The sequence below is a fragment of the Schistocerca serialis genome, chromosome 4, assembly GCF_023864345.2.
Source record: "Schistocerca serialis cubense isolate TAMUIC-IGC-003099 chromosome 4, iqSchSeri2.2, whole genome shotgun sequence".
In the NCBI taxonomy this organism is placed as follows: domain Eukaryota; kingdom Metazoa; phylum Arthropoda; class Insecta; order Orthoptera; family Acrididae; genus Schistocerca; species Schistocerca serialis.
The window spans coordinates 924,792,239-924,817,948 of record NC_064641.1 but is presented as its reverse complement, the minus strand read 5'-3'; positions in this window follow the sequence as shown (position 1 = coordinate 924,817,948).

The window sequence follows — 25,710 nt, the reverse complement described above, 5'->3', positions numbered from 1 at the left end:
CGGCATTGTGCATTTTGTATTTAATTCCGATGCAATTTATGTGTCCATCGTCAATAAGAAGGTCCAAGGAATTAAGGAAACCTAAAGTGAAAGATTGATATCTAAAACTGGTCTCACAGGAAATGATCAGATCATAGAATGTAAGAAGAGTCAGTCCACATGTACTTAAGTCGGAATTGTGCGCTTTTTATTTAATTCCGATGCAATTTCTGTGTTTCGTCGGCAACATGAAGGTCCAAGGGATACAGTAAACCTGAAGTGAAGCATCGGAATCTAAAACTGGTCTCACAGGAAAGGTTCAAACCATAGTCAGTAAGAGGAGTTAGCCTTCTAGTACTTAAGTCGATATTGTGCGTTTTGTATTTACTTCCGATGCAATTTCTTTGTTTCATAGGCAATAAGAAGGTCCAGGGGATACAGTACACCTGAAGTGAAGCATAAATATCTAAAACTGGTCTCACAGGAAAGGCTCAAATAATAGAATGTAAGAAGAGTCAGTCCTCTTGTAGTTACATCGGCATTGTGCATTTTGTATTTAATTCCTATGCAATTTCTATGTTATATCGTCAATAAGAAGGTAAAAGGGATACAGCAAACCTGAAGTGAAGCATCGATATCTGAAACTGGTCTCACAGGAGGTGTTAAGTACATAGACAGTAAGGAGAGACAGTCTTCTTGTACTTAAGTCGGCATTGTGTCTTTCGTATGTAATTCCGATGCAATTCTGTGTTTCATCGTCAATAAGAAGGTCGAAGGGATACAGTAAAGCTGAAGTGAAGCATCGGAATATAAAACTGGTCTCACAGGAAAGGTTCAAAACATAGACAGTAAGATGACTCCGTCTTCTTGTACTTAAGACGGCATTGTGCCTTATGTTTTTAATTCGGATGCATTTTCTGTGTTTCATCGTCAATAAAAAGGTCCAAGGGATACACTAAACCTGAAGTGAAGCATCGATATCCAAAACTGGTCTCACAGGAATGGTTCAAAACATAGACAGTAAGAAGAGTCGGTCTTCTTGTACTTATGTCGGCATTGTGACTATTGTATTTAATTCCGATGCAATTTCTGTGTAACATCGTCAATAAGAAGGTCCAAGGGATACAGTAAACCTGAAGTGAAGCATCGGAATCTAAAACTGGTCTCACAGGAAAGGTTCATATCATAGGCAGTAATAAGAGTTAGTCTTCTTGTACTGATGTCGGCATTGTGCCTTTTGTATTTGATTCCGACGCAGTTTCTGTGATTCATGGACAATTTGGAGGTCCGAGGGATACAGTATACCTGAAGTGAAGCATCTGAATCCAAAACTGGTCTCACAGGAAAGGGTCAATACATAGACAGTAATAAGAGTCAGTCTTCTTGTACTTAAGTCGGCATTGTGCCTTTTGTATTTAATTCCGATGCCATATATGTGTTTCATCGTCAATAAGAAGGTCTAAGCGATATAGTAAACCAGAAGTGCAGCATCGGAATCTAAAACTGGTCTCACAGGAAACTCTCGAATCATAGAATGTAATAAGAATCAGTCCTATTGTACTTAAGTCGGCCCTGTACCTTTTGTATTTTATTACGATGCAATTTATGTGTTTCGTCGTCAATAAGCAGGTTCAAGGAATACAGTTAACATAAAGTGAAGCATCGATATCTAAGACTAGTCTTATAGGCAATGCTCAAATCATAGAATGTAGGAAGAGTCAGTCCTCTTGTACTGAAATCGGCATTGTGCAGTTTGTTTTTAATTCCGATCCAAATTCAGTGTTTCGTCGTCAATAAGAAGGTCCAAGGGGTACAGTAAACCTGTGGTGAAGCATCGGAATCTAAAATTGGTTTCACAGGAGTGGTTCAAATCATAGACTCTAAGAAGAGTCAGTCTTCTTACACTTAAGTCGGCTTTGTACCATTTGCATTTAATTCCGATGCAATATCTGTGTTTCATCGTCAATAAGAAGGTCCAAGGGATACAGTAAACACGTAGTGAGACATCGGAATCTAAAACTGGTCTCACAGGAAAGGTTCAAACCATAGTCAGTAAGAAGAGTTAGCCTTCTTGTACTTAAGTCGATATTGTGCGTTTTGTATTTACTTCCGATGCAATTTCTTTGTTTCATAGGCAATAAGAAGGTCCAAGGGATCCAGTACACCTGAAGTGAAGCATAAATATCTAACACTGGTCTCACAGGAAAGGCTCAAATAATAGAATGTAAGAAGAGTCAGTCCTCTTGTAGTTACATCGGCATTGTGCATTTTGTATTTAATTCCGATGCAATTTCTATGTTATATCGTCAATAAGAAGGTAAAAGGGATACGGTAAACCTGAAGTGAAGCATCGATATCTAAAACTGGTCTCACAGGAAAGGCTCAAATCATAGAATGTTAGAAGAGTCCGTCTTCTTGTACTTAAATCGGCATTGTGCCTTTTGTATTTAATTCCGATGCAATTACTGTGTTTCATCGTCAATTAGAAGGTCCAAGGGATACAATAAACCTGGAGTGAAGCATCTAAATCTAAAACTGGTCACGCATGAATGTTTCAAAGCATAGACAGTAAGATGAGTCAGTCTTCTTGTACTTAAGTCGGCATTGTGCCTTCTGTACTTAATTCCGATGCAATTTCTGTGTTTCATCGTCAATACGAAGGTCCAAGAGATACAGTAAACCTGAGGTGAAGCATCGGAATCGAAAACTGGTCTCACAGGAAAGGTTAAAAACATAGACAGTAAGAAGAGGCAGTATTCTTGTACTTAAGTCTGCATTGAGCCTTTTGTATTTAATTTCGATGCAATTTCTGTGCTTCATCGTCCATTAGAAGGTCCAAGGGATACAGTAAACACGAAGTGAGACATCGGAATCTAAAACTGGTCTCACAGGAAACGTTCAAACCATAGTCAGTAAGAAGAGTTAGCCTTCTTGTACTTAAGTCGATATTGTGCGTTTTGTATTTACTTCCGATGCAATTTCTTTGTTTCATAGGCAATAAGAAGGTCCAAGGGATCCAGTACACCTGAAGTGAAGCATAAATATCTAACACTGGTCTCACAGGAAAGGCTCAAATAATAGAATGTAAGAAGAGTCAGTCCTCTTGTAGTTACATCGGCATTGTGCATTTTGTATTTAATTCCGATGCAATTTCTATGTTATATCGTCAATAAGAAGGTAAAAGGGATACGGTAAACCTGAAGTGAAGCATCGATATCTGAACCTGTTCTCACAGGAGGGGTTAAATACATAGACAGTAAGGAGAGGCAGTCTTCTTGTACTTAAGTCGGCATTGTGTCTTTCGTATGGAATTCCGATGCAATTTCTGTGTTTCTTCGTCAATAAGATGGTCGAAGGGATACAGTAAAGCTGAAGTGAAGCATCGGAATCTAAAACTAGTCTCACAGGAAAGGATCAAAACATAGACAGTAAGATGACTCAGTATTATTGTACTAATGTCGGCATTCAGGCTTTTGTATTTTATTCCGATGCAATTTCTGTGTTTCATCGGCAATAAAAAGGTCCAAGGGAAACAGTAAACTTGAAGTGAAGCATCGAAATCTAAAACTGGTCTTACAGGATAGGCTCAAATCATCGAAAGTAAGAAGAGTCAGTCCTCTTGTACTTATGTCGGCATTGTGCCTTTTGTATTTAATTCCGACGCAATTTCTATGTTTCATCGTCAATAATAAGGTCCAAGGGATACAATAAACCTGAAGTGAAGCATAGGAATCTAAAACTGGTCTCTCAGGAAAGGTTCAAAACATAGACAGTAAGAAGTGTCAGTCTTCTTGTACTTAGGTCGGCATTGTGCCATTTGTGTTTAATTCCGATGCAATTTCTGTGTTTCACCTTTATTAAAAAGGTCCAAGCGATACAGTAAACCTGAAGTGAAGCATCGATATCTAAAACTGGTCTCACAGGAAAGGCTCAAATCATAGAATGTAAGAAGAGTCAGTCCACTTGTACTTAAGTCGGAATTCTGCATTTTGTATTTAATTCCGATGCAATTTCTGTGTTTCATCGTCAATATGAAGGTCCTAGGGATACAATAAACCTGAAGTGAAGCATCGGAATCTAAAACTGGTCACGCATGAAAGTTTCAAAGCATAGACAGTAAGATGAGTCAGTCTTCTTGTACTGAAGTCGGCATTGTGCCTTTTGTACCTAATTCCGATGCAATTTCTGTGTTTCATCGTCTATAAGAAGGTCCAAGAGATACAGTAAACCTGAGGTGAAGCATCGGAATCTAAAACTGGTCTCACAGGAAAGGTTCAAACCATAGTCAGTAAGAAGAGTTAGCCTTCTTGTACTTAAGTCGATATTGTGCGTTTTGTATTTTCTTCCGATGCAATTTCTTCGTTTCACAGGCAATAAGAAGGTCCAAGGGATACAGTACAGCTGAAGTGAAGCATAAATATCTAAAACTGGTCTTACAGGAAGGGCTCAAATAATAGAATGTAAGAAGAGTCTGTCCTCTTGTAGTTACATCGGCATTGTGCATTTTGTATTTAATTCCTATGCAATTTCTATGTTATATCGTCAATAAGAAGGTAAAAGGGATACAGTACACCTGAAGTGAAGCATCGATATCTGAAACTGGTCTCACAGGAGGGGTTAAATACATAGACAGTAAGAAGAGACAGTCTTCTTGTACTTACGTCGGCATTGTGGCTTTTGTATTTAATTCCGATGTAATTTCTGTGTATCATCGTCAATAAGAAGGTCCAAGGGATACAGTAAACCTGAAGTGAAGCATCGGAATCCAAAACTGGTCTAACAGGAAAGGTTCATATCATAGGCAGTAATAAGAGTTAGTCTTCTCGTACTGAAGTCGGCATTGTGCCTTTTGTATTTGATTCCTACACAATTTCTGTGTTTCATGGACAATTTGGAGGTCCGGGGGATACAGTATACCTGAAGTGAAGCATCGGAATCTAAAACAGGTCTCACAGGAAAGGTTCAATACATAGACAGTAATAAGAGTCAGTCTTCTTGTACTTAAGTCGGCATTGTGCCTGTTGTATTTAATGCCGATGCCATATCTGTGTTTCATCGGCAATAAGAAGGTCTAAGCGATATAGTAAACCTGGAGAGAAGCATCGGAATCTAAAACTGGTCTCACAGGAAACCCTCGAATCATAGAATGTAATAAGTATCAGTCCTATTGTACTTAAGTCGGCATTGTGGCATTTGTATTTTATTCCGATGCAATTTCTGTGTTTCGTCGTCAATAAGAAGGTTCAAGGAATACAGTAAATATAAAGTGAAGCATCGATATCTAAGACTAGTCTTATAGGCAATGCTCAAATCATAGAATGTAAGAGGAGTCAGTCCACTTGTACCTAAGTCGGAATTGTGCCTTTTATATTTAATTCCGATACTATTTCTGTGTTTCGTCGTCAATATGAAGGTCCCAGGGATACTTTAAACCTGAAGTGAAGCAGCAGAATCTAAAATTGGTATCACAGGGTAGGCTCAAAGCATAGACAGTAAGAAGAGTCAGTCTTCTTGTACTTAAGTCGGCATTGTGACTTTTGTATTTACTTCCGATGCAATTGCTGTGTTTCATAGTCAATAAGAAAGTCCAAGGGAAACAGAAAACCTGCAGTGAAGCATCGGAATCTAAAACTGGTCTCAAAGGAAAGGTTCAAATCATAGACAGTAAGAAGAGTCTGTCTTCTTGTACTTAGGTCGGCATTGTGCATTTTGTACTTTATTCCGATGCAATTTCTGTGTTTCATCGTCAATAAGAAGGTCCAGGGGAAACAGTAAACTTGAAGTGAAGCATAGAAATCTAAGACTGGTCTTACAGGATAGGCTCAAATCATCGAAAGTAAGAAGAGTCGGTCCTCTTGTCTTTACGTCGGCATGGTGCCTTTTGTATTTAATTCCGATGCAATTTCTGTGTTTCATCGTCAATAAGAACGTCCAAGGGATACAATAAACCTGAAGTGAACCATAGGAATCTAAAACTGGTCTCTCAGGAAAGGTTCAAAACATAGACAGTAAGAAGAGTCAGTCTTTTTGTACTTATATCGGGATTGTGCCTTTTGTATTTAATTCCGATACAGTTTCTGTGTTTCATCGTCAATAAGAAGGTCCACGGGATACAATAAACCTGAAGTGAAGCATCGGAATCTAAAACTGGTCACACAGGAATGGTTCAATACATAGACAATAATAAGAGTCAGTTTTCTTGTACTTAAGTCGGCATTGTTCCTTTTGTATTTAATTCCGATACCATGTCTGTGTTTCATCGTCAATAAGAAGGTCTAAGCTATACAGCAAACCTGAAGTGAAGCATCGGAATCTAAAACTGGTCTCACAGGAAGGGCTCGATTCATAGAATGTAATAAGAATCAGTCCTATTGTACTTAAGTCGGCATTGTGCCCTTTGTATTTAATTCCGATGCTATTTCTGTGTTTCGTCGACAATATGAAGGTCCAAGGGATACATTAAACCTGAAGTGAAGCAGCGGAATCTAAAACTGGTATCACAGGATAGGCTCAAAGCATAGACAGTGAGAAAAGTCAGTCTCCTTGTACATAAGTCGGCATTGTGCCTTTTGTATTTACTTCCGATGCAATTTCTGTGTTTCATAGTCAATAAGAAGGTCCAAAGGATACAGAAAACCTGAAGTGAAGCATCGATATCTAAAACTGTTCTCACAGTAATTGCTCAAATCGTAGATTGTAGGAGGAGTCAGCTCTCTTGTACTGAACTGGGCATTGTGCCTTTTGTATTTAATTCCGATGCAATATCTGTGTCTCGTCGTCAATAAGATGGTCCAAGGGATACAGTAAACTTGTAGTGAAGCATCGGAATCTAAAACAGGTCTCTCAGGAAAGGTTCAAAACATAGACAGTTAGAAGGGTTAGTCTTCTTGTACTTATGTCGGCATTGTGCCTTTTGCATTTAGTTCCGATGCAATATCTGTGTGTCATCGCCAATAGGAAGGACCAAGGGATACAGGAAACCTGAAGTGAAGCTTCGGAATCTAAAACTGGTCTCACAGGAAAGGCTCAAGTCTTAGACTGTAAGAAGAGTCAGTCTTCGTGTACTTGAGTCGGCATTGTGCCTTTTTTGTATTAAATTCCGATACAATCTCTGTGTTTTATCGTCAATAAGAAGGTCCAAGGGATACAGTAAACCTGTAGTGAAGCATCGGTATCTAAAACTGGTCTCACAGGAAAGGCTCAAATAATAGAATGTAAGAAGAGTCAGTCCTCTTGTAGTTACTTCGGCATTGTGCATTTTGTATTTAATTCCTATGCAATTTCTATGTTATATCGTCAATAAGAATCTAAAAGAGATACAGTAAACTTGAAGTGAAGCATCGATATCTGAAACTGGTCTCACAGGAGGGGTTAAATACATGGACAGTAAGGAGAGGCAGTCTTCTTGTACTTAAGTCGGCATTATGTCTTTCGTATGGAATTCCGACGCAATTTCTGTGTTTCATCGTCAATAAGAAGTCCCAAGGTATACAATAAACCAGAAGTGAAGCATCGGAATCAAAAACTGGTCTCACAGGAAAGGTACAATTCATAGACTGTAAGAAGAATCAGTTTTCTTTTATTAAGTCGGCATTGTGCCTTTTGTATTTCATTCCGTTGTAACTTCTGTGTTTCATCGTCAATACGAAGGCCCAAGGGATACAGTAAACCTGAAGTAAAACATGGGAATTTATAACTGGTATCATAGAAAAGGTTCAATCATAGACAGTAAGAAGAGTCAGTCTTCTTTTACTTGAGTCGGCATTATGCCTTTTGTATTAAATTCCGATACAATCTCTGTGTTTTATCGTCAATAAGAAGGTCCAAGGGATACAGTAAACCTGTAGTGAAGCATCGATATCTAAAACTGGTCTCACAGGAAAGGATATAATAATAGAATGTAAGAAGAGTAAGTCCTCTTGTAGTTACATCGGCATTGTGCATTTTGTATTTAATTCCTATGCAATTTCTATGTTACATCGTCAATAAGAAGGTAAAAGAGATACAGTAAACTTGAAGTGAAGCATCGATATCTGAAACTGGTCTTACAGGAGGGGTTAAATACATGGACAGTAAGGAGAGGCAGTCTTCTTGTACTTAAGTCGGCATTGTGTCTTTCATATGGAATTCCGATGCAATTTCTGTGTTTCATCGTCAATAAGAAGGTCCAAGGGATACAGTAAACCTAAAGTGAAGCATCGATATCCAAAACTGGTCTCACAGGAGAGGTTCAAAATATAGACAGTAAGAAGAGTCAGTCTTCTTGTACTTATGTCGACATTGTGAATTTTGTATTTAATTCCGATGCAATTTCTGTCTGTCATCGTCAATAAGAAAGTCCAAGGGATACAGTAAACCTGAAGTGAAGCATCGGAATCTAAAACTGGTCTCACAGGAATGGTTCATATCATAGGCAGTAATAAGAGTTAGTCTTCTTGTACTGAAGTCGACATTGTGCCTTTTGTATTTGATTCCGACGCCATTTCTGTGTTTCATGGACAATTTGGAGGTCCGAGGGATACAGTAAACCTGAAGTGAAGCATCGGAATCTAAAACTGGTCTCACAGGAAAGGTTCAAAACGTAGACAGTAAGTAGAGTCAGTCTTCTTGTACTGAAGTCGGCATTGTGCTTTTTGTATTTTATTCCGATGCAATTTCTGTGTTTCATCGTCAATAAGAAGGTCCAAGGGATTCAGCAAGCACGACGTGAAGCTTGGGAATGTAAAACTGGTCTCACAGGAAAGGCTCAAAACATAGACAGTAATAAGAGTCAGTCTTCTTGTACTTAGGTCGGCATTGTGCCTTTTGTATTTAATTCCGATGCTATTTCTGTGTTTCATCGTCAATAAGAAGTCCCAAGGTATACAATAAACCAGAAGTGAAGCATCGGAATCAAAAACTGGTCTCACAGGAAAGGTTCAATTCATAGACTGTAAGAAGAGGCAGTTTTCTTTTATTAAGTCGGCATTGTGCCTTTTGTATTTCATTCCGTTGCAACTTCTGTGTTTCATCGTCTATAAGAAGGCCCAAGGGATACAGTAAACCTGAAGTAAAACATGGGAATTTATAACTGGTATCATAGAAAAGGTTCAATCATAGACAGTAAGAAGAGTCAATCTACTTGTACTTAAGTCTGCATTGTGCCTTTGTATTCAATTCCGTTGCAATTTCTGTGTCTTATCGTCAATAAGAAGTTCCAAGGGATAGAGTAAACCTCAAGCGAAGCGTCGGAATCTAAAACTGGTCTCACAGGATAGGTTCAAAGCATAGACAGTAAGAAGGGTCAGTCTTCTCGTACTTAATTCGGCATTGAGCCATTTTTATTTAATTCCAAGGCGATTTCAGTGTTTCATCGTCAATAAGAATGTCCGAGGGATACAGTACACCTGAAGTGAAGCATCGGAATCTAAAACAGGTCTCACAAGAAAGGTTCAAAACATCGGCCGTAAGAAGAGTCAGTCTTCTAGTACTTATGCCGGCATTGTGCCTTTTGTATTTAATTCTGATGCAATGTCTGTGTTTCATCGTCAATAAGGAGGTCCAAGGGATACAGCAAACCTGAAGTGAAGCGTCGATATCTAAAACTGGTCTCACAGGAAAGGCTCATATCTTAGAATGTAAGAAGAGTCAGTACTCTTGTACTTAAGTCGGCATTGTGCCTTTTGTATCTAATTCCGATGCAATTTCTGTGTTTCATCGTCAATAAGAAGTCCAAGGGATACAGTAAACCTGAATTGAAGCATCGGAATCTTAAACTGGTCTCACAGGAAAGGTTCAAAATGATGTGTTGGTAAACGTGCCAACACCTTGTAGATAGGGGAGGCCGAAGTCTAACGCAGACGGGCGTGAATTCTGGAACAGGATAAGTAGTGAATTCTAATAAGAAAAGTATGCAGCTCCTCGAATACTTAACTTTATTCTATCCTTGTGGTACATCGTTCTTGATAATACAAATAAGACTATCTTCAGATATGGTTAAAGGCGCCTTGCTAGGTAGTAGCCATGGACTTAGCTGAAGGCTATTCTAACTGTCTCTCGGCAAATGAGAGAAAGGCTTCGTCAGTGTAGTCGCTAGCAAAGTCGTCGTACAACTGGGGTCGAGTGCTATATCGTATCTCGAGACCTGCCTTGTGTAGTGGTGGCGCTCGGTCTGCGATCACACAGTGGCGACACGCGGGTCCGACATGTACTATTTAGACCGCGGCCGATTTAAGCTACCACCTAGCAAGCGAGGTGTCTGGCGGTGACACCACATTCCTCCCCCGCAAATCGGCGAACGGTCGTGTTATAAATCGTCCGCCCGACGTGGGGAGGACCCCATGTTGACGTATGCGATGAGGTGGCGAGGCTGTGCCACCCGCACCCGGCCATTCGGTCCGAGTGGAGCTAGGAAACGCCTGAAAACCTAGTCCAGGGTGCACGTCAACATGCGGTGTAGCCCGTAATGAGACAGGAGGGGCCGAAGGGTCGACCTCCATTGCGTCGGGGTACCCGACGCGCGAAGACGCCGTGTGGTCCGGAGCGGGCAAGAGTTCCATGGCGGAGGACAGCTGGTCACGGGAAGCGATCGGCGGCGCGTGACCCAGGGAGGCGCTTGGCGGCTGCAGCGAAGCGTCGAATGCGGGCGGAGCCGGCGGGAGAACAGGCGGCGGCGGCGGCTGCGGCGGCGAGTCGCCATGGGCAAAATGGAAGGCATCGTCGGTAACACCTGGGGATGAGGCGAGCCAGTAGATGGGTCCCCAGGGCGCTGACCGGACGGCACCGTCGCTGAAAGCAGACGGGGAGGGCAGAACCCGTGCGACGACAGAGGCGCAGCTGAGGGAGATGCCGACGCACCTCACCAGAGGCCCCCAAAACCAAATACATCGCGCGGCCGAGGCAGCGACGAATGCGCCCTGCGAGCCAACGCCGTGAACCTCGATAGTTGCGATAGAATGCAACGTCGCCTGGAGCAAAAGCAGAAGTCTGCCGCTGCACTGGAACCTGATGTGGCGGATGAAGCAAAGACATCAAGGTTCGATGAGGACGACCGTGGAGCAACTCAGCCGGCGAGCGACCGTCTCGGGGCTGAGAGCGATACGAAGACAAAAAGAGCAACAACGCGTCCTCCCGAGAATGCGACTCTTTCAACTCTAACATCTGTGACTTGAAAGTCCGGACCAATCGTTCAGCGGCACCGTTTGACCGAGGCGAAAACGGCGCGGATGTCAGATGTTGAATACCATTGGCCTTGCAGAATGACTGAAATTGTGGGCCATTGTCGGAAACAATAGTCTGCGGAAGACCTTCAATGCAAAAGATAGCAGACAACGCGTGGACGGTGGCGGAATACGTCGTGGAAGACATCCGGACAACAAAAGGAAAATTACTGAAGGCATCCACGAGAAGCAACCATCGAGCATTCCAGATTGGACCAGCAAAATCAATGTGCAAGCGTTGCCAAGGGGAAGTGGCTTTTGGCCATGCAAAGACTTTCCACGGCGGTGCTGATTTTTGTTCGGCACACGCCATGCAAGAAGAACACATTTTCGTAATCGCAGCATCGATTCAGGACCAAGTACAGTGCTGACGAGCAAGTTGTTTCGTTCGCACTATACCCCAATGTCCTTGGTGAAGAAGCCGTAAAACAGAGGACTGTAACGAACGTGGGACCACGACTGTGGACTGATCATTATCAGAACGCAACAACAAAACACCACGACGAACAAAAAGTCTCTCCTTGTGAGCAAAAAATCGGCGAACCAACGGATCCTCGATCCGAGACTTTGACAAAGGCCATTGCGTAGCAACAAAACGCAAAACGGTAGCAAGGACCGGGTCAGCAGCTGTGGCTGTAGCTACACGACGAAAATCAATCGGAAACGATTCGACCACTTCATCGGTTTCCGAATCAATGAACATCCAAACAAGTCGGAAGAATCGAATGCTTTATCCTCAGCAACAGGCAAACGGGACAACGCATCGGCGTTTCCGTGCTTAGCAGTGGACCGATACAAGATATCGTAGCGGTACTGCGAGAGGAAAATAGACCAGCGAATGAATTTCTGCGCTGTACGCGGAGGTACAGGCTTGTTCGGATGAAAAAGCGACGTCAAAGGTTTGTGGTCTGTTATGATGGTAAAGTGACGACCATACAAGAAATCATGGAACTTAGTAACGCCAAATACGAGAGCCAACGCTTCTTTCTCTATCTGTGAATAATTTCTTTGCGCAGACCAGAGCAATTTTGTCGCAAAGGCAATAGGGCGATCATGGGAGCCAACTTTGTGCGCAAGCACAGTACCGATCCCGAAATCCGATGCATCTACCATCAACAAAAGGGGTTTCTGGGGATCGAATGGCGTAAGGCGAGTATTTGAAAGCAACGCCGATTTCAATTGGCGAACAGCGCGTTCGCATTCCGCCGTCCAGAGAAACGGAACACCTGTACGGCGTACGCGATGAAGCGGAGCTGAAATGGAAGAGGCATTGCGCACATTCACTCACACCTTGTGATCCTAAATCGTTTAATGTTCTTGCGACCTCATCACGCAATGCGTGGGGAACATTGCGCGCTCGGAAAAATTTCGGTTGCGCGTTTACTTTCAGTTCCAAATGTGCTTCATAGTTTTTAGCGCAACCTAAGCCCGGTGCAAAAATGTCTGCAAATTCTTCGCACAGCTGAGAAACACTGTCGAAGGCACAGTCTGATTCACTGATAGGACCTGATTTACTAGAGACATGTTAAACAATTGAAATAAATCTAAACCAAACAAGTTCACTGCAGTAGGAGAACGAAGAACGTAAAATGACACAAGTTTTGTTTGTCCCTTGTATGTTGCAAGAAGAGTGCACTGTCCTAACACAGGGATCTGCTGTCCTGAATAACTTTTTAACTGAACAGTTGCGGCACGCAACGGAGGTTTGCCCAGTTGTTTGTACGTGTCGTGATTGAGCAATGAAACTGCAGCTCCGGTATCGAGCTGGAATGGTATGACCTTGCCATTAAAGTCCAAATCTACAAAAAGTTTATTGTCCTGCTGATGACAAGAGCGACGTCTTGTGCAATTTGAACTGATACAGGCACAGCATCACTTGCTAATTGACGTGATTTCCGGCGACGTCGACGCACACTTTTTGTGGGACGAACACTTTCACTGTTAGAAAGAGTGGCACTGGGTGGAGTGGAATTAACTACATGAATGTCCATGGGCGAAGGTTTACGAGTCTGAGTGTCCGTGGTTCGATTCCGGCGCGAAGCAAAAGACCGGGAATGATCGTGATTGTCTGATCTGAGCTTTTTCTAGCAAACACTTTCAACATGTCCTTTCTTATTACGAAAAAAGCAAATAGCTTGGCGTGACGGGCAATGTTCACGCGAATGTCTAGTAGCACACCGTTTCAATATCTGTTCCCGTATGCAAACATCAGAAACGTTCTGTGCAATTGCATCACGCACCATAGTATCCGAATAAGGAAGGCCACAGTCACATTCTAACGTACAATCCCTACAAAGGCCTTGCAAAGTTGCAACCCACTCCCTATTAGTTTGACCGGCCGTACGTCTTGCACAAAAGAAAGTATACCTTTTTGCAACTACATTAACTGTTCCTTTGAAATAGGCGTCCAATGCCGACAAAATTTCTTCGTAGGACAGAGTTGCTACGTCGCGTCGGGGAAACAATTTCACTATCACACGGTACGTTTGCACCCCTACACACGACAATTAATGAGGCTGCCGCTCGTTACCTTGAATTCTGTAGGCGGCGAGATGAAATCCAAACTGGAGGGACCACTCAGTCCAGGTCTCGCGCTGTGCATCAAAATTGCGAAACTGCGGTGCAACTGCATGTTGTAGCTGCGGTAGCGGCGAAGCGGCGGCTGCCGCATCGGTTTGAATGGCACGTTGACCCTGGACGAGCTGTCCAAGGGCATCCAATAACGCCTGGGTCTGCTGATTCTGCAGGCGATAAAATTCGGACAGTACATCTGGAGATTGTGGCGAAGCCATGACACAAATAAATCGGAGCAAGTTACTATCAAAATGACTGCAACGTTGGCGCGTCACCAATACTCGGCGCCAATGATGTGTTGGTAAATGTGCCAACACCTTGTAGATAGAGGAGGCCGAAATCTAACGCAGACGGGCGTGAATTCTCGAACAGGATAAGCAGTGAATTCTAATAAGAAAAGTATGCAGCTCCTCGAATACTTAACTTTATTCTATAATTGTGGTACATCGCTCTTGATAATACAAATAAGACTATCTTCAGATACGGTTAATGGCGCCTTGCTAGGTGGTAGCCATGGACTTAGCTGAAGGCTATTCTAACTGTCTCTGGCCAATGAAAGAAAGGCTTCGTCAGTGTAGTCGCTACCAAAGTCGTCGTACAACTGGGGTCGAGAGCTATATCGTATCTCGAGACCTGCCTTGTGGTGGCGCTCGGTCTGCGATCACACAGTGGCGACACGCGGGTCCGACTTGTACTAAATAGACCGCGGCCGATTTAAGGTACCACCTAGCAAGTGTGGTGTCTGGCGGTGACACCACACAAAACATAGACAGTAAGAAGGGTCAGTCTTGTTGTACTAAAGTCGGCATTGTGCCTTTTGTATTTAATTCTGATGCAATTTTTGTGTTTCATCGTCAATAAGGAGGTCCAAGGGATACAGTAAACCTGAAGTGAAGCATCGGAATCTAAAACTAGTCTCACAGAAAAGGTTCAAAACATAGACAGTAAGAAGAGTCAGTCTTCTTGTACTTAAGATGGAATTGTGCCTTTTGTATTTCATTCCGATGCAATTTCCGTGTTTCATCGTCAATAAGAAGGTCCAAGGGATACAGTTAACCTGAAGTGAAGAATTGGAATCTAAAACTGCTCTCTCAGGAAAGGTTCAAAACATAGACAGTAAGAAGACTAAGTCTTCTTGTACTTAAGTCTGCATTGCGCCTTTTGTATTTAATTCCGATGCGATTTCTGTGTTTCATCGTCAATAACAAGTTCCAAGGGTTACTGTAAAACTAAAATGAAGCATCGGAATCTAAAACTGGTCTCACAGGAAACGTTCAAAACATAGGCAGTAAGAACAGTCAGTCTTATTGTACTTAACTCGGCATTGTGCCTTTTGTATATAATTCCGATGCAATTTCTGTGTTTCATCGTCAATAAGAAGTCCCAAGGGATACAGTAATCTGAAGTGAAGCATCGGAATTTATAACTGGTCACACAGAAAAGGTTCAAATCACAGAATGTAAGAAGACTCAGTCTTCTTGTACTAAGTCGGTATTGTGCCATTTCCATTTAATTATGATGCATTTTCTGTGTTTCATCGTCAATAAGAGGGTCCAAGGGATACAGTAAATCTGAAGCAATTCATCGGAAACTAAAACTGGTCTCACTGGAAAGGTTCAACACATAGACAGTAAGATGAGTCAGTCTTCTTCTGCTTAAGTCGGCATTACGCCTTTTCCATTTAATTCCGATGCGATTTCTGTGTTTCATCGTCAATAGGAAAGGTCCAAGGGATACAGTAAACTTGAAGTGAAGCATCGGAATCTATAACTGGTCTCACATGAAAGGTTCAAAACGTAGACAGTAAGAAGAGTCAGTCCTCTTGTACTTAAGTCGGCATTGTGCCTTTTACATTTAATTCCGATGCAATTTTTGTGTTTCATCGTCAATATCAAGTTCCAAGTGATACAGTAAACCTGAAGTGAAGCATCGGAATTTATAACTGGTCTCACAGAAAAGGTTCAAATCACAGACAGTAAGAAGAGTCAGTCTTCTTGTACTTAAGATGGCATTGTGCCTTTTGAATTTAATTCTGATGCAATTTCTGTGTTTCATCGTGAATAAGGAGGTCCAAGGGATACAGCAAACCTTAAGTGAAGCATCAATATCTAAAACTGGTCTCACGGGAAAGGCTCAAATCTGAGAATGTAAGAAGAGTCAGGCCTCTTGTACTTAAGACAGCATTGTGCTTTTTGTATTTAATTCCGATGCAGTTTCTGTGTTTCATCGTCAATAAAAAGTCCAAGGGATACAGTACACCTGAAGTGAAGCATCGGAATGTAAAACTGGACTCACAGGGAAGGTTCAAAGCATAGACAGTAAGAAGAGTCAGTCTTGTTGTACTAAAGTCGCATTGTGCATTTTGTATTAAATTCTGATGCAATTTCTGTGTTTCATAGTCAATAAGGACGTCCAACGGATACAAATAAATTGAAGTGAAGCATCGGAATCTAAAGCTAGTCTCACAGGAAAGGTTGGAAAGATAGACAGTAAGAAGAGTCACTCTTCTAGTACTTAAGTCGGCATTGTGCATTTTGTATTTAATTCCGATGCAATTTCTGTGTTTCATCGTCAATAAGTAGGTCCGGGGGAGACAGTAAACCTGAAGTGAATCATCGGAATCTAAAACTGGTCTCACTGGAAAGATTCAAATCATTGACAGTCAGAAGAGTCAGTCATCTTGTACTTATGTCAGCATTGTGCCTTTAGCATTTAATTCCGATGCAATTTCTGTGTTTCATCGCCAATATGGAGGTCCAAGGGATACAGTACACCTGAAGTCAAGCATCGGAATCTAAAACTGGTCTCACATGAAAGGTTCAAAACATAGACAGTAAGAAGAGTCTGTCTTCTTGTATTTAAGTCGGTATTGTGCCTTTTGTATTTAATTCTGATGCAATTTCTGTGTTTCATCGTCAATAAGGAGGTCCGAGGGATACAGCAAACCTGAAGTGAAGCATCGATATCAAAAACTGGTCTCACACGAAAAGCTCCAATCATAGACAGTAGGAAGAGTCAGTCCTCTTGAACTTAAATCGTCATTGAATTCCGATGCAATTTCTGTGATTCATCGTCAATAAGAAAGTCCAAGGGATACAGTACACCTGAAGTGAAGCACTGGAATCCAAAACTGGTCTCACAGGAAGGGTTCAAAACGTAGACAGTAAGAAAAGTCAGTCTTCTTGCACTTAATTCGGCATTGTGCCTTTTGTATTTTATTCCGATCCAATTTCTGTGTTTCATCGTCAATAAGAAAGTCCGAGGGATACTGTAAATCTGAAGTGAAACATCGGAATCTATATCTGGTCTCACAGGAAGGTTTCAAAACATAGACAGTAAGAAAAGTCAGTTTTCTTGTACTTATGTCGGCACTGTGCCTTTTGTATTTCATTCCGATGCAATTTCTGTGTTTCATCGTCAATAAGAAGGCCCAAGGGATACAGTAAACCTAAAGTAAAATATCGGAAATTATAACTGGTCTCTTAAAAAATGTTCAATCATTAACAGTAAGAAGAGTCAGTCTTCTTGTACCTATGTCGGCATTGAGCCTTTGCTTTTAATTCCGTTGAATTTCTGAGTTTCACCGTCAATAAGAAGGTCCAAGGTATACAGTAATCCAGAAGAGAAGCATCGGAATCTAAAACTGGTCTCACAGGAAAGGTTCAAAGCATAGACAGTAAGAGGAGTCGGTCTTTATGTTTTAAGTCGGCTTTGTGCCTTTTGAATTTAATTCCAATGCGATTTCTGTGTCTCATCGTCTATAAGAAGGTCCAAGGGATACAGTACAATAGAAGTGAAGCATCGGAATCTAAAACTGGTCTCACAGGAAAGGTTCAAAGCATAGACAGTAAGAAGAGTCAGTCCTCTTGTACTTAAGTCGGCATTGTTTCTTTTGTATTTAATTCCAATGCGATTTCTGTGTTTCATCATCACTAAGTAGGTCCAAGGGATACAGTACACCTGAAGTGAAGCATCGGAATCTAAAACTGGACTCACATGAAAGGTTCAAAACATAGACAGTGTGAAGAGTCAGTCTTCTTGTTTTTAAGTCGGCATTGAGCCTTTTGTATTTAATTCTGATGCAATTTCTGTGTTTCTTCGTCAATAAGGAGGTCAAAGGGATACAGCAAACCTGAAGTGAAGCATCGATATCTAAAACTGGTCTCACAGGAAAGGCTCAAATCATAGAATGTAAGAAGAGTCAGTCCTCTTCTACTTAAGTCAACCTTGTGCTTTTTGTATTGAATTCCGATTCAATCTCTGAGTTTCATCGTCAATAAGAAGGTCCAAGATATACAGTATTCCAGACGCGAAGCATCGGAATCTAAAACTTGTCTCACAGGAAAGGTTCAAATCATAGACAGTAAGAGGAATCGGTCTTCTTGTACTTAAGTCGGCATTGTGCCTTTTGTATTTAATTCCAATGCGATTTCTGTGTTTCATCGTCTATAAGAAGGTCCAAGGGATACTGTACACCTGATGTTAAGCATCGGAATCTAAAACTTGCCTCACAGGAAAGGTTCAAAACATAGACAGTAAGAAGTGTCAGTCTTCTTGAACGTAAGTCGGCATTGAGCCTTTTGTATTTCATTCTGATGCAATTTATGTGACTCATCGTCAATAAGGAGGTCCAAGGGATACAGAAAACCTGCAGTGAAGCATCGATATCTAAAACTGGTCTCACAGGAAAGGTTCAAATCTTAGAATGTAAGAAGAGTCAGTCCTCTTCTACTTAAGTCAACATTGTGCTTTTTGTATTGAATTCCGATGCAATCTCTGAGTTTCATCGTTAATAAGAAGGTCCACGGTATACACTAATCGAGAAGCGAAGCATCGGAATCTAAAACTGGTCTCACAGGAAAGGATCAAAGCATACACAGTAAGAAGAGTCGGTCTTCTTGTACTTAAGTTGGCATTGTGCCTTTTGTATTTAATTCCAATGCGATTTCTGTGTTTCATCGTCTATAAGAAGGTCCGAGGGATACAGTACACCTGAAGTGAAGCATCGGAATCTAAAACTGGCCTCACAGGAAAGGTGCAAAACATAGACAGTAAGAAGAGTCAGTCTTCTTGTACTTAAGATGGAATTGTGCCTTTTGTATTTCATTCCGATGCAATTTCCGTGTTTCATCGTCAATAAGAAGGTCCAAGGGATACAGTTAACCTGAAGTGAAGAATTGGAATCTAAAACTGCTCTCTCAGGAAAGGTTCAAAACATAGACAGTAAGAAGACTAAGTCTTCTTGTACTTAAGTCTGCATTGCGCCTTTTGTATTTAATTCCGATGCGATTTCTGTGTTTCATCGTCAATAACAAGTTCCAAGGGTTACTGTAAAACTAAAATGAAGCATCGGAATCTAAAACTGGTCTCACAGGAAACGTTCAAAACATAGGCAGTAAGAACAGTCAGTCTTATTGTACTTAACTCGGCATTGTGCCTTTTGTATATAATTCCGATGCAATTTCTGTGTTTCATCGTCAATAAGAAGTCCCTAGGGATACAGTAATCTGAAGTGAAGCATCGGAATTTATAACTGGTCACACAGAAAAGGTTCAAATCACAGAATGTAAGAAGACTCAGTCTTCTTGTACTAAGTCGGTATTGTGCCATTTCCATTTAATTATGATGCAATTTCTGTGTTTCATCGTCAATAAGAGGGTCCAAGGGATACAGTAAATCTGAAGCAATTCATCGGAAACTAAAACTGGTCTCACTGGAAAGGTTCAACACATACACAGTAAGATGAGTCAGTCTTCTTCTGCTTAAGTCGGCATTGCGGCTTTTCCATTTAATTCCGATGCGATTTCTGTGTTTCATCGTCAATAGGAAAGGTCCAAGGGATACAGTAAACTTGAAGTGAAGCATCGGAATCTATAACTGGTCTCACATGAAAGGTTCAAAACGTAGACAGTAAGAAGAGTCAGTCCTCTTGTACTTAAGTCGGCATTGTGCCTTTTACATTTAATTCCGATGCAATTTTTGTGTTTCATCGTCAATATCAAGTTCCAAGTGATACAGTAAACCTGAAGTGAAGCATCGGAATTTATAACTGGTCTCACAGAAAAGGTTCAAATCACAGACAGTAAGAAGAGTCAGTCTTCTTGTACTTAAGACGGCATTGTGCCTTTTGAATTTAATTCTGATGCAATTTCTGTGTTTCATCGTGAATAAGGAGGTCCAAGGGATACAGCAAACCTTCAGTGAAGCATCAATATCTAAAGGTGGTCTCACGGGAAAGGCTCAAATCTGAGAATGTAAGAAAAGTCAGGCCTCTTGTACTTAAGACAGCATTGTGCTTTTTGTATTTAATTCCGATGCAGTTTCTGTGTTTCATCGTCAATAAAAAGTCCAAGGGATACAGTACACCTGAAGTGAAGCATCGGAATGTAAAACTGGACTCACAGGGAAGGTTCAAAGCATAGACAGTAAGAAGAGTCAGTCTTGTTGTACTAAAGTCGCATTGTGCAATTTGTATTAAATTCTGATGCAATTTCTGTGTTTCATAGTCAATAAGGACGTCCAACGGATACAAATAAATTGAAGTGAAGCATCGGAATCTAAAGCTAGTCTCACAGGAAAGGTTGAAAAGATAGACAGTAAGAAGAGTCACTCTTCTAGTACTTAAGTCGGCATTGTGCCTTTTGTACTTAATTCCGATGCAAATTCTGTGTCTCATCGTCAATAAGAAGATCCATTGGATACAGTAAACCTGAAATGAAGCATCGCAAACTAAAACTGGTCTCACAGGAAAGTTTCAAACCATAGACAGTAAGAAGAGTCAGTCTTGCTGTACTAAAGTCGCATTGTGCATTTTGTATTTAATTCTGTGCAATTTCTGTGTTTCATAGTCAATAAGGACGTCCACGGATACAGTTAACCTGAAGTGAAGCATCGGAATCTAAAGCTGGTCTCACAGGAAAGGTTGAAAAGACAGATAGTAAGAAGAGTCACTCTTCTAGTACTTAAGTCGGCATTGTGCCTTTTGTACTTAATTCCGATCCAATTTCTGTGTTTCATCGTCAATAAGAAGATCCATTGGATACAGTAAACCTGAAATGAAGCATCGCAATCTAAAACTGGTCTCACAGGAAGGGTTCAAACCATAGACAGTAAGAAGAGTCAGTCTTGTTGTACTAAAGTTGCATTGTGCATTTTGTATTTAATTCCGATGCAATTTCTGTGTTTCATCGTCAATAAGTAGGTCCGGGGGAGACAGTAAACCTGAAGTGAAGCATCGGAATCTAAAACTGGTCTCACAGGAAAGGTTCAAATCATTGACAGTCAGAAGAGTCAGTCATCTTGTACTTATGTCAGCATTGTGCCTTTAGCATTTAATTCCGATGCAATTTCTGTGTTTCATCGCCAATATGGAGGTCCAAGGGATACAGTACACCTGAAGTCAAGCATCGGAATCTAAAACTGGTCTCACACGAAAGGTTCAAAACATAGACAGTAAGAAGAGTCTGTCTTCTTGTATTTAAGTCGGTATTGTGCCTTTTGTATTTAATTCTGATGCAATTTCTGTGTTTCATCGTCAATAAGGAGGTCCGAGGGATACAGCAAACCTGAAGTGAAGCATCGATATCAAAAACTGGTCTCACACGAAAAGCTCCAATCATAGACAGTAGGAAGAGTCAGTCCTCTTGAACTTAAATCGGCATTGAATTCCGATGCAATTTCTGTGATTCATCGTCAATAAGAAAGTCCAAGGGATACAGTACACCTGAAGTGAAGCACTGGAATCCAAAACTGGTCTCACAGGAAGGGTTCAAAACGTAGACAGTAAGAAAAGTCAGTCTTCTTGCACTTAATTCGGCATTGTGCCTTTTGTATTTTATTCCGATGCAATTTCTGTGTTTCATCGTCAATAAGAAAGTCCGAGGGATACTGTAAATCTGAAGTGAAACATCGGAATCTATATCTGGTCTCACAGGAAGGTTTCAAAACACAGACAGTAAGAAAAGTCAGTTTTCTTGTACTTATGTCGGCACTGTGCCTTTTGTATTTCATTCCGATGCAATTTCTGTGTTTCATCGTCAATAAGAAGGCCCAAGGGATACAGTAAACCTAAAGTAAAATATCGGAATTTATAACTGGTCTCTTAAAAAATGTTCAATCATTAACAGTAAGAAGAGTCAGTCTTCTTGTACTAAAGTCGGCATAGTGCCATTTGTGTTTAATGCCAATGTAATTTCCGTGTTTCATCGTCAATAGGAAGGTCCAAGGGATACAGTAAACCTGAAGTGGAGCATCGGAATCTCAAACTGGTCTAACACGAATTGTTCAAACGTAGTAAGAAGAGTCACTCTTCTCGTACTTAGGTCGGCATTGTGCCTTTTGTATTTAGTTCTGATGCAATTTCTGTGTTTCATCGTCAATAAGAAGGTCCAAGGGATACAGTAAACCTGAAGTGAAGCATCGGAATCTGAAACTGGTCTCACAGGAAAGGTTCAAATTATGGAATGTAAGAAGAGTCAGTCTTCTTGTACTAAAGTCTGCATTGTGCTTTTTTTTAGAATCCGATGCAATTGCTGCGTTTCATCGTCAATAAGAAGGTCCAAGGGATACAGTAAACCTGAAGTGCAGCATCGGAATCTCAAACTGGTCTCACAGGATATGGTCAAAACATAGACAGTAAGAAGAGTCAGTCTTCTCGTACTTAAGTCGGCATTGTGCGTCTTGTAATTAATTCCGATTCAATTTCAGTGTGTCATCGTCAATAAGAAGGTCCAAGGGATACAGTAAACCTGAAGTGAAGCATCGGAAATTAAAAATGGTCTCACAGGAAAGGCTCAATTCATAGACAGTAAGAAGAGTCTCTCTTCTTTTACTTAAGACGGCATTGCGCCTTTGTATTTAAGTCCGATGCAATTTCAGTGTTTTATCGTCAATTTTGAGGTCCAAGGGATACAGTAAACCGGAAGTGATGAATCGGAAACTAAAACTGGTCTCACAGGAAAGGTTCAAAGAATAGACAGTAAGAAGAATCAGACCTCTTGTACTTGAGTCGGCATTGTGCCTTTTGTATTTTACTCCGATGCGATATCTGTGTTTCATCGTCAATACGTAGGTCCAAGGGATACAGTAAACCTGAAGTGAAGCATTGGAATCTCAAACTGGTCTCACAGGAAATATTCAAAACATAGACTGTAAGAAGAGTCAGTCTCCTTTTACATAAGTCGGCATTGTGCCTTTTGTATTTAATTCCGATGCAATTTCTGTGTTTCATCGTCAGTAAGAAGGTCCAACGGATACAGTAAACCTGAAGTGAAGCATCGCAATCTGAAACAGGTCTCACAGGAAAGGTTCAAATTATAGACAGTAAGAAGAGTCAGTCTTCTTGTACTTAAGTCGGGATTGTGCCTTTGAATTTAAGTCCGATGCAATTTCAGTGATTTATCGTCAATTAGAAGGTCCAAGGGATACAGTAAACCGGAAGTGATGAATCGGAAACTAAAACTGGTCTCACAGGAAAGGTTCAAAGAATAGACAGTAAGAAGAATCAGACCTCTTGTACTTGAGTCGGCATTGTGCCTTTTGTATTTTACTCCGATGCGATATCTGTGTTTCATCGTCAATAAGAAGGTCCAAGGGATACAGTAATCCTGAAATGAAGCATCGGAATCTAAAACTAGTCTCACAGGCAAGGATCAAAACTTAGACAGTAAGAAGACTCACACTTCTTGTACTAACGTCGGCATAGTGCCTTTTGTATTTAATTCAAATGCAATTTCTGTGTTTCATCGTCAATAAGAAGGTCCAAGGGATACAGTAAACCTGAAGTGAGGCATCGGAATCTCAAACTGGTCTCACAGGAAATGTTCAAATTATAGACAGTAAGAGGAGTCACTCTTCTCGTACTTAAGTCGGCATTGTGCCTTTTGTATTTAGTTCCGATGCAATTTCTGTGTGTCATAGACAATAAGATTGTCCCAGGGATACAGTAAACCTGAAGTGAAGCATCGGAATCTAAAACTGGTCTCACAGGAAAGGCTCAAATCATAGACAGTAAGAACAGTCAGCCTTCTTGTATTTTAGTCGGCATTGTGCCAATTGTATTTACTTCCAACGCAATTTCTGTGTTTCATCGTCAATAAGATTGTCCCAGGGATACAGTAAACCTGAAGTGAAGCATCGGAATCTAAGACTGGTCTCACAGGAAAGGCTGAATTCATAGACAGTAAGAAGAGTCAGCCTTCTTGTATTTAAGTCGGCATTGTGCCAATTGTATTTACTTCCAACGCAATTTCTGTGTTTCATCGTCAATAAGAAGGTCCAAGGGATACAGTAAACCTGAAGTGAAGCATCGGAATCTGAAACTGGTCTCAGAGGAGAGGTTCAAATTATAGACAGTAAGAGGAGTCAGTCTTCTTGTACTTAAGTCGGGATTGTGCCTTTTGTATTTAATTCCGATGCTCTTTCTGTGTTTCATCGTCAATACGAAGGTCCAAGGGATGCAGTCAACCTGAAGAGCAGCATCGGATTCTTAAACTGGTCTCACAGGAAAGGTTCAAAACATTTACAGTAAGAAGAGTCAGTCTTCTTGTACTTAAGTCGGCATTGTGCTTTTTGTATTTAATTCCGATGCAATTTCTGTGTTTCATCGTCAATGAGAAGGTCCAAGGGATACAGTAAACCTGAAGTGAAGCATCGGAATCTGAAACTGGTCTCACAGGAAAGGCTCAAATTATGGAATGTAAGAAGAGTCAGTCTTCTTGTACTAAAGTCTGCATAGTGCTTTTTCTTTAGAATCCGATGCATTTGCTGCGTTTCATCGTCAATAAGAAGGTCCAAGGGATACAGTAAACCTGAAGTGCAGCATCGGAATCTCAAACTGGTCTCACAGGATATGGTCAAAACATAGACTGTAAGAAGAGTCAGTCTTCTCGTACTTAAGTCGGCATTGTGCGTCTTGTATTTTATTCCGATTCACTTTCAGTGTGTCATCGTCAATAAGACGGTCCAAGGGATACAGTAAACCTGAAGTGAAGCATCGGAAATTAAAAATGGTCTCACTGGAAAGGCTCAATTCATAGACAGTAAGAAGAGTCAGTCTTCTTGTACTTAAGACGGCGTTGTGAATTTGATTTAAGTCCGATGCAATTTCAGCGTTTTATCGTCAATTTTGAGTTCCAAGGGATACAGTAAACCGGAAGTGATGAATCGGAAACTAAAACTGGTCTCACAGGAAAGGTTCAAAGAATAGACAGTAAGAAGAATCAGACCTCTTGTACTTGAGTCGGCATTGTGCCTTTTGTATTTTACTCCGATGCGATATCTGTGTTTCATCGTCAATACGAAGGTCCAAGATATACAGTAAACCTGAAGTGAAGCATTGGAATCTCAAACTGGTCTCACAGGAAATGTTCAAAACATAGACTGTAAGAAGAGTCAGTCTCCTTTTACATAGGTCGGCGTTGTGCCTTTTGTATTTAATTCCGATGCAATTTCTGTGTTTCATCGTCAGTAAGAAGGTCCAAGGGATACAGTAAACCTGAAGTGAAGCATCGGAATCTGAAACTGGTCTCACAGGAAAGGCTCAAATTATAGGCAGTGAGAAGAGTCTGTCTTCTTGTACTTAAGTCGGGATTTGCCTTTAGTTTTTAATTCCAATGCTGTTTCTGTGTTTCATCGTCAATACGAAGGTCCAAGGGATGCAGTCAACCTGAAGTTCAGCTTCGGAATCTTAAACTGGTCTCACAGGAAACGTTCAAAACATTGACGGGAAGAAGAGTCAGTCTTCTTGTACTTAAGTCGACATTGTGCTTTTTGAATTTAATTCCGATGCAATTTCTGTGTTGCATCGTCAATGAGAAGGTCCAAGAGATACAGTAAACCTGGAGTGAAGCATCGGAATCTAAAACTAATCTCACAGGAAAGGATCAAAACATAGACAGTAAGAAGAGATATTCCTTGTGTTCTTATGTCGGCAATGAGCTTTTTGTATTTCAATCCGATG